This window comes from Abramis brama (assembly GCF_963993115.1).
Source record: "Abramis brama genome assembly, chromosome: 15".
Taxonomy (NCBI): Eukaryota; Metazoa; Chordata; class Actinopteri; order Cypriniformes; family Leuciscidae; genus Abramis; species Abramis brama.
Genome location: NC_139977.1, coordinates 24264860 through 24275112, shown reverse-complemented (window position 1 = coordinate 24275112; position 10253 = coordinate 24264860).

Here is a 10253-nt window from a genome sequence, read left to right as displayed (position 1 = left end):
CATTGTTCGCCAAAATTTATTCGTGTTTTTACTTATTTCGAAGACCGAAAGTGCTTTTTTCGGCCGAATAATTTCGGTTGCCGAACATTCGGTGCATCCCTAAATGCAAGGTTTCCGAAAATGATAAACCAAATTAATAAATCAATAAAAATAACTCAAACATGTGCACTGCATTAAATAAACATCAGACTGAATATTACAATAAATATTTTTGTATAATCACAACATGCTCACTTTACAAATTAACAAAGCGTTCTCTTTCACTCAGTCTATATGCAAAGGGTTTGATGTGTCCTAATGTTTAGAAGAAATCAACATCATCACAAGCAATCAAAAACAAAAAAGAATTTATCACAATGTCTGAGTAGAAAGTCCATATTTCAGCACATATTCTTAGAAGTAACCTATACGCTAGAATGCAAAAGAAAATAAACAAAGTCTTGTGTTCAATTGGTTCTGTGTCTGAAGCAGACAATACTCTGAAACAGACTTCAAACGGAATCCACTAAACCAAACTGAATTCTCTCAGGGAGTTACTTTCACTTGAACAGCAACTTGCCTTTACAGCGACAGCCACTCTGAATGCTGACTGCCACACGCTTTGGGAGTGGAGTGGTTTGGCTCTGAAGTGCAGGTGGGCAGGAGGAGAGGTCTGGAACGACACTAGTGGGCAAATGTCCTTACAAAGAGGTTGAGCACATCAATGACTGGCTTTGTAACAAAAACAGCACTGTGTGCTCTGAAAGAGAAAGGAACTTTTCAGAAATCTTTTCAGAGAATTATTCAGCTGATCCAGGCCAACTAAAAAGAAAGCTGCATTTCTAAGTAAATTTGAGCACGGCAGCACAAGACAAACAGACAGATCGACAATTCAGCAGACACAAAAAACAAAATGTCAGACAGACAGACAGACAGACAGACAGACAGACAGACAGACAGACAGATAGATAGATAGATAGATAGATAGATAGATAGATAGATAGATAGATAGATAGATAGATAGATAGATAGATAGATTTATCCGTGCACATCATTATTTATTTATTTTGATTCATGTGCCCTCGTAATGAAGGGCACATTTAATTTGATTCATGTGCCCTCTTCTCTGATGAAGTTTCTCTCTGTGCGGAGGCAGGACAATCTGTCAATCACATGAGATCACATGGCAAACCACAACCATTCAATGAACCAATCAATTCCAGATGGACAAAATTAAGTATTTTCTGGTTCACTTGATCTGAACTGAGTTTGGTTCATTTAAAATGCACTATCTGTAAAAACATCTGAACACGTGCAACAGAAATGATCCAAGGCCTGGTTAATGAGCCCAAGCAGCTTTTCCTAATGAGAAGGACTGCAGAAAAAGTTGATGGGACTCTGTACATCAACACTTGAAAATATATGATAAAGCTGGCTGAAATGCTTTGGAGGAAATACTTGATTTATAAAAGAAAAGAAAAAGAAAGTGAGTGAGTGAGTGAGTGAGTGAGGTCAAATAAATACATAAATGAATAAATAAACTTCTTACTGCATATAGCAGCTTCTGTCTATCAAGTTTACATCTTTGATTAGATTCTTAGGTTCAGAAATTGTCCCACTACAATTCCCTTGCTCACTTTTCCTTAATAGGCCTATGTCACACTTCCCGCTTCCGGAACGCGGAGTAGGGATTCAGAACTTCCGGTCAACAGTATTTCTCTATAAGGATTTGGATTGTCTGCCATAATGTCTAAACCATCCGAGGTAGACTGACCACGAGCTATGAGGTTGTGAAACAAAGGTTTTTGCTCCTGTAGAAGCTATAAGTTTGTATGAAATCAACCTTGTTTTAAGAAAAACATGTTTTATCCGCGATCTTATGAAAAAAAACTACAGTACCCACAATCCTAAGCAGAGCAGCAACGTCTGCTGATTGGTCCAACTCGCTGTTACCATAGAAACGTTTACCTTACTGGCGGCGGAATTCAAACACTTACCTCTGTAATTGAAAATGAATTTCTCCCAGAAGAACTTGTACCCTTTCCTCAGTTTCGACGTTTCCACTTGAGAGTTTTCATTTACCATCCGAACCACATCGTCATATGTGACTTAAAGCAGGTTGCGGAGAGATTTGATCCAGCGGTATATATGGACTCTGCCATTGTAAAAAGCTAACCGGAAGAGCCGTATCCCTACTAAAAGACGTACTTCCGGTCTTCAATTTTTTCGTGACATAGGCCTATACAAAATACGGTCCCACTTTATATTAAGTGGCTTTAACTACTATGTACTAACATTGAAATTAATAATTTGATACAATGGACTTATTGTGTACATGCATGTTTTTACATTGTACTTATATTTTAAAAATACCGACATGTAATTACAGCTGTAATTAATTTATGTAATTACATTTGTAATTACACTGTTGACCCTTCCTTTACACCTTAACCCACCCTTAAACCTACCCATATCACCACACCTGTCTCTAACCTTACCTGTGTCACACCTCAATAGCAGCAATGTGTTTTACAATACAACATGAATACAATACGTACATTGTACATAGTTACAAGTACATACAAGTACATAGTTACTTAAAGCCACTTAATATAAAGTGGGACCCAAAATACATTTACTAGAGAGGTACAGTAATATCACAACATATATTAATATTTCTTTTCAGATAATCTTGAATAATCTTGAATTAAGTTCAATTTAATTTAGTTTTAGCATATAAATCTAAGATAATTTAGTGATGTTTATTCTTAAAAATCCAATGGAGAAAACTAAAATTAACTAAACAAAAATACTCCCCTACCACGCATTTATTTTTTAAGCATTATGATACAATTTTGCCTTGTGATACAGAGCCACTGAGACATGTAATTACAGTACATAAACTCAAACTCCTCCTTGTCATCACTCCTTCCCTTGGAAAAGATGTTAAATGTGAGTGTTGTAAAACTATTGACTCATCTTGTACCATAATATTATTTTTGCACTAAGGTTAAATTTGAGCCTATACATGTCACATTATCTTATAATATTAACATCTCTGCAAAAGGATATAGGATGTGTCTAAAACAGAGATTATATATATTTAGCATAATCCACTCTCATCCAGAGGATTTTAATTATGGGATAAACACTATCGGTCTTTGCACATGCCAAAACAAGCTCCTTTACTAAGACACAAATTCTCCCCTTTTCACAAGAAAGGTTTTATTTATTTATTCATTTTTGTTTACAGCAAGACGCAAGAGCTGAGCTGTTATTGCTAATTAAAAATAAAAATATTAAAGTTATTCATGCTCTTTATCTGGTTTTATTTCAATCCAGTTACAGATGTGTGGTTGTTTACATTTTCTTTCTAAAGCTGAGATGAATTGACTTGATCGCATGTTTCTGTATCTATACTAATCACAAAAAAAATATCTTATATTTGTAGAAAAATAACTAAACTGGCCAGGGCAAGAAGATTGTCCTGACTTTGAACACTGCAGACTGACAACAAAGAGAAACAATCAGACAGAAAAGAGGGAGACAGGCAGAGAGAGGAAGAGGAAGAGAGAAAGCAAAGACAGAAAGAGAAAGCTTAAGAGAGTTCTGAATATTTCACCCAGCTTTCTTCTTTAAATATTGCCCTAAAACAAAAAGGGAACAATTGTGAAGCTGTAAACAATCAAGTCGACAAGGGACGACAACACAGTCAGCTTTCGTCATCGCTAGTTCTTGTACGTCGGCTTGGTGTGTCACGCCTTCAAGGAGCCTTTGCCAATCGGCTGCATCGAAATTGACTCATAAATGGAACGAACATGTAAATTCTGATTAGCACCCGTTTACCTGCCTTTCATTAAATCAGTTGTCAATTGATATTTCCTCATTAATATTTATGATTAATATGTGATAAACTGCTAAAGTCCATCCATCCTAATTGTCATTCCAATGGCCCTGCTGTAACCATGAATATTTTGGATGGTATGAACATGTTGTTTGGATCATACACAAATATTATAAAAAAAAAAAAAACACATCAGACAAGAAGGTCTTTGACAGCAACTGTGCAGTTCAACCTACTAGACTGACTTTTAATTAGTCGGGCCATTACAGCCAGGCACAGGCACACATAGCCAGTACATGGATTCCTTCATCAAATACAAAGTGATAAAAGCCTGTGATGAAGAAAGGGAAGTGATTATTCATTACCTTGTTTAGTCAATGAAACAAACCAGAACACTGCCCTCTGATCCATATTCATGAGAGGGAAAATGTTACATTTTATACTTAGTATGAAGCTAAGGATACGAGGATGTAAAAAGGAGTTTATTTTTCATCCAGATTGCAGGGTGTACTGTAAAAGAAAATGATGATTGCTATTGCTATAATAATACAAAATTACACAAAAAAAAAAATGCTAATGCTTGCGCCTGGCTGCATACCACAGACAAATGCCACATTAGTCTCCGTGCAAACACATGATGTAGTAAAACGTTCATTTTCTATTTAATTGCATAAGTTTGTCCATGCACTCAATTCTCAAACTAGTTCTCTCTCTCTCTCTCTCTCTCTCTCTCTCTCTCTCTCTCTCTCTCTCTCTCTCTCTCTCTCTCTCTCTCTCATATTGGCTTTTGTATTGTTCAAGTTTGCCTTATGGCACTTTCCATAACTTTGGTGTCCTATTACATTTTATAGCATTAGAGCAGGGATAGTGAACGTCAGTCCTGGGCTGTGTTCTAAATCGCAAGACTTTCGTTCATCTTCGAAACACAAATGAAGATCTTTTTGATGAAATCTGAGAGCTTTCTGTCCCTCTATAGACAGCTATGCAAATACCACTTTGATGCTTCAAAAAGTTCATAAAGAGATCATAAAATTAATCCATATGAATTGAGTGGTTTAGTCCAAAAGAGACACGATTACTTGATATGATGAACAGATTTAATTCAAGCTTTTATTCACATATAAACATTGATCAGCGAATATAAACAGAAGTCCGTGTCTGTGCCAGTGTCCGTGTCCGTATCCTTGCTGGTGTCCGCTCCGTTGTCCGTGCCGGTGTCCATGTCCGTGCCGGTGTCCGTGCCGGTGTCTGTTCCAGTGTCCGTTCCGGTGTCTGTTCTGGTGTCAGTGTCCATTTCCGGTGTCCGTATCCGTGCCGGTGTCCGTGCCGGTGTCCATTTCCGTTCCGGTGTCCATGCCAGTATCCATTTTTGTGCCGGTGCCGGTGTCCATGTCCGTGCTGGTGTCTGTGCCGGTGTCCATGTCCATGCCGGTGTCCGTGTCTGTGCTGGTGTCCGTATCATTGCCGGTGTCCGTGTCAGTTCTGGTGTCGGTGCCGGTGTCCGTTCCGGTGTCCATGTCCGCGCCGGTGTCCATTTCCGTTGTCTGTGCCGGTGTCCATATCCGTGCCGGTGTCCGTATCCGTGATGGGGTCCATGTCTGTGCCGGTGTCTGTGCTGGTGTCTGTATCCGTGCTGGTGTCCATGTCTGTGCCGGTGTCCGTGCTGGTGTCTGTGCCGGTGTCCATGCCGGTGTCCGTGCCGGTGTCCGTATCCGTGCTGGTGTCCGTATCCGTGCTGGTGTCCATGTCTGTGCCGGTGTCCATTTCCGTTGTCCGTGCCGGTGTCCGTATCCGTGCTGGGGTCCATGTCTGTGCCGGTGTCTGTGCTGGTGTCTGTGCCGGTGTCCGTGTCTGTGCTGGTGTCCGTGTCTGTGCTGGTGTCGGTGCCGGTGTCCATTTCCGTGACGTTGTCCGTGCCGGTGTCCGTTCCGGTGTCCGTGCCGGTGTCTGTGCCGGTGTCCGTTCCGGTGTTCCAACCTAGCTAGACCCTGCTGAGTGATAACTCAATTTAAACTAAATATGCAACCTTGTTTGTTAGTAATTTTATATATATAAATGATAACATTTAAAAAAAAATATATATATATATATATATATATTTATTTATTTATTTATTTTAATTTTTTTTTTTTAAATGTTATTTTTGTGTATTAATTTTTTTGCAAGAAAAAAAATCAGGCTTTAAACTGTAAACTATAATCAGAGATATTCCAAAAAATGCAACAAAAACAAAAACAAAAAAAATCACATGCTTCATGTAATGATAAGAAATTTTATATTTGCATGAGTCCTAAAGCTGATTATTTGATTTGAAAGCTGATTACCATTTGTTGGAGGGTGTCTTTATTTTAAGAGTTTCAAGTGTCATTTTGTAATCCGAATGTGCCTGTAATTGTAAAGCCAAATCCATGCATATTTAAATGTGTGTTTCAATGGACAACACAAAGACACTTCCATGAAATAGAAAGTGGAGGTTCAACTACATTCAAAAACAAAGTCAGAAGAAGAGCAGCAATACACAAGGGCGAATACGGTCATCGTTTGAACACCTGTCCCTCTGTGTTTTGTGCTCTCTCAACACTCCATGGCGAGAAGACTCAAAGGCAAAAAGAAAATACTTTTTTAATCTCAGGTTTCAGAACAAAAAGGACACTAGGAGAAAGACTGACTGTGAGAGATAAACAATAGATAATAATAACAAATATGAAGGAAGTGAAAACAGGCATTTGAAATTGATGTTTTTCATTACCCACTCAGTGGGAAGATGCCACTACAGAAAAGTGAAGTGAACGAATGATTCAGCCCCCATGAGATGGCCTGCCAAAAACAGGGAGCTGGCAGCAGGAGATATAGCCAAAGGATTCAGCTCGATGCTCATTCTGCATCCTTGAACGACAGTGATGTAGTGCCCTCGTGAAAACACATATAGAATAAGATTCCTGCTAATTGGCCAGAGTGGGAACGCAGATCTGTGAAAATTCAAACAGAGGCTCGTAGAAGTTTCTTCTAGAATGTGTGTGTGGGTTTCATCCTCGCACACATCCCCTCAGAAAATCATTTACTACTCTTTTCTGCTAGGCACAGAAACATAAATGGATTTTGATTCCACACAAGCAGAAAATGAAAGTAACAGAGGACGGGAAAAGAACCTGCAGCCTCTCTACGCTTATTATTCCTCAACTCTGAGTACGAATGCCAGATCGGAAACTTCTGCAGTTAATTTCAAATAGCCTACCAGATTTTGGTAATTAGAAATTTAATTTATTAATTATCTCTGCGGGTCTGTTGGGATGAAGCAGTGGGCTTATTGTGAAGTAATTGCTCACAGTTTAAGGTCCATTTCACAGCTGAGCAGCCTGCTAAACCCACGAATGCAGCATCTACAACTTTTCCCTGTTTATGGCAGAACTGCATATTGGGAGGGATTAGCTAGAGGTCACAAGTGATGCTCATTATGGTAAACCAAACTGCCTGGGATTGATGATAAAAACACACACACACACACATAACAGCTGACAAAACATTGAAAATGAGCACTTACGTACTCTTCAACTTAACACAGTTGTGCAACTCCGATGTTTTATTTCTGTCAGCAAATAAGTATTTGATAAAGGTGATTTGGACCTATAGTGGATAATCATTACGATGGTGCCATCCACTCTTCTTCTTGTCAGGTTTATTCTGTGGGTTGTTAAAATGGCTGCTAATATGGCACTGCTATTTATAATGCCACTCAAGTGTACTGCAGCACTCCATTGTAACTTTCATGAACAAATCAATTCTTAAAAAAAAAATCAGTTCATGTATATTTAAAAAGAAATATATTTAGCTGCAAGAAGCAATAAGCAGAATGTCCTAAAAATCTCAGCTTCACTGAATGAATGGTTCATGAGAAGACAACCTTTAAAGGTTTTACTGTGTAAAATACTGAAGAAAAAAAGTCATGACAGAACTTTTGGATCCTTGAGGCAAATTGGTTCTCCATGAGGAGTGGGACTCTCGTATGAAGTCTCCAGCTCAAAGTAGTTGGTCTGACGTTTTGAATTGAGCAAATTTAACAGCGAGTTGCTAAGCATCCATCCAATGCATCCAATGTTTCCATCCAACCAAAAAGTACATAAAATGCAATTAGCTGTAGACACTTTGCAAAGTATAGTGAATTTGCAGCATAAAGATAAAAAGTTATAGCTGTTCAAAATGATGAAAAGTAACAATAAATGCAGCTGCAAGAAGCAGCAATTAGTAGAATGCAAGCCTATGAAACTATAATATGGACTTTTTACAAGGCATCCATCCATCCAAAAAAAAAAAAAGTTTTGTAACAGTTTAGGTCCAATTTAGTTGCTTATTAGCATGCATATTACTAGGATATTGGCTGTTTATTAAAGCACATATTAATGCTTTATTCTGCATGACCATATTCTACATCCCTTAATCCTACCCAATACCTAAACTTAATTAATAAGCAGTAATTAGGAGTTTATTGAGGCAAAAGTTGTAGTTCATAGTTTGTTAATAGTGAGAATTGGACCCTAAACTAAAGTTTACTTCTTATTCTTTAAACCTGATAAGGCTCAAGTATTTTGTGGAGTTGACTCAAATTTGTTAAAAGTCTCTTTAAATCTAATGGAATAGCGCAAATTTAATGGCTAATTTTCTACATAACCATATATCCAATCCATTCAGTGAGTAGACAAATACAATTACCCGTGGATCTTTCATGCACTCAAAGTTTGGTGAGTTTTTACCATAAGGATAAAATGTTAAACGCTCAAACTGAGAAAGACTAATAACAATATTAACAATTAAAGGCCAGAGCAAAAGTTTACATTGGATCCCTAATACTATTTTAATTGACTAATTAAGAAGCATTATATAATGCTTGATGATGTTAATTAAATGTAGCCTATTATAAATTGACAAATATATATTAGACATGCTACACAAATTTCAGCACACCAAACATCAGTAGCAGTGTGATTTATCCTGTTCATTCAGTGTTTTCATTGCGATTTAATGATGGCAGAGCTGTGACAAGTCCAGATGTCAAGTCCCTCGTGAATTTTTTACAACATACCAGCAGACCCTCTTCAGAATCCATCCCGCTGATGTTACACAAGAGTGTCTACATCGCAATGACAGGCCAGATGGAAGAGAAAAACCTGTTTGGTTGAGAGCCAACAATGCTCACCTCCCACACTGGCTGAATGTGGTACTTGACTTCAGCCTAACACTGGCATAAGAGCAGAGCACCATCCATCCAGATGACTGCAAGCCCCCAAAGAGAGATGAATGCCTCGGCTTCCAACAACAGTTGTTGCTTGTTCACTAAGCATGTGGGCTGTGAACTCAATAGTTTCGGATTCTCAAGTTTAGGGTGACACTGAGCAAGGTGCTTAAACACGTGCTGCAGCAGATGGCCTGTTCCTGCAGTTACGCAGTATTTTGTATAGGCTATAAAGCATGTCTTATAATAAAAAAATTGATTTGTAAATTAAATTAAAAAAAAATAATACATATTGGCAACATTCACACTGTCTTTTTGGGATTTGGGACCTGACAGGTGTGAGTGAATGTCCTGTTCTAACAGCAATTTACAGTAGTGTCTCGAATAGGCTACTGTTTGTAATAACGTGCAACAGGAGTTAAGCCCGTATTCTCTTACCAGTAACCATAGCGACGGTGACCAAAGTAATATCCAAGATGTCGACATCCATAAAACTGAAAAGTCTTATCACTTTTAATACGACAAGAGTCCAATCAAGTTCATCCATCAAATCTACATTTATATCTGGGTGGAGAGCGGAGCATTTGAGTCGCGAGTAGAACACAAAAATGACGGGAGCAGATCCGGTGGAGAACAGGGACTGGATCTAAAACCTTCAGATGACACTCAGCTCATATCTCTGTCGCTGTAGTAAAAAGCAAAACCACACATGAAAGCCTGCAACACACGGTGGAAAGGCGTTTGTGCAGCACAGAGCAGCTCTCTCACACTGTATGACGTAACAGACAACCAGAGGCAGCCTTTGCAATTCGGAGGCCCGTTTCAAAGAACCGACTGCACTTATACTAAAATGGTACTAAAACTGTCAGTAGGTGGCAGAAAATCATTGTCTTAAGTGACTCATTTAGCCAATTATTGAGTAACGAAACTGAAACTGCTCCTCAGATCACAGCAATGGCTCTACTGTTTGGAACTATTTAAAATCAATATTATATCACTGATATTCGGGAAAACAGCACTCTTGCTCGTGAGGTATAGCCTAGCATAAAATTATTAAAAACATTTTTGCACCATATCTTGGTCTCAATGTCAGCCATTCTTTTTTATTTTATATGTTGTTACCTTGTAAGACTTTGTTTTTAAAATAGGGATATTGGTTTGGCTGTAATGCTCAGTCACTTGCAAAATAGTAGTGTCCACTTT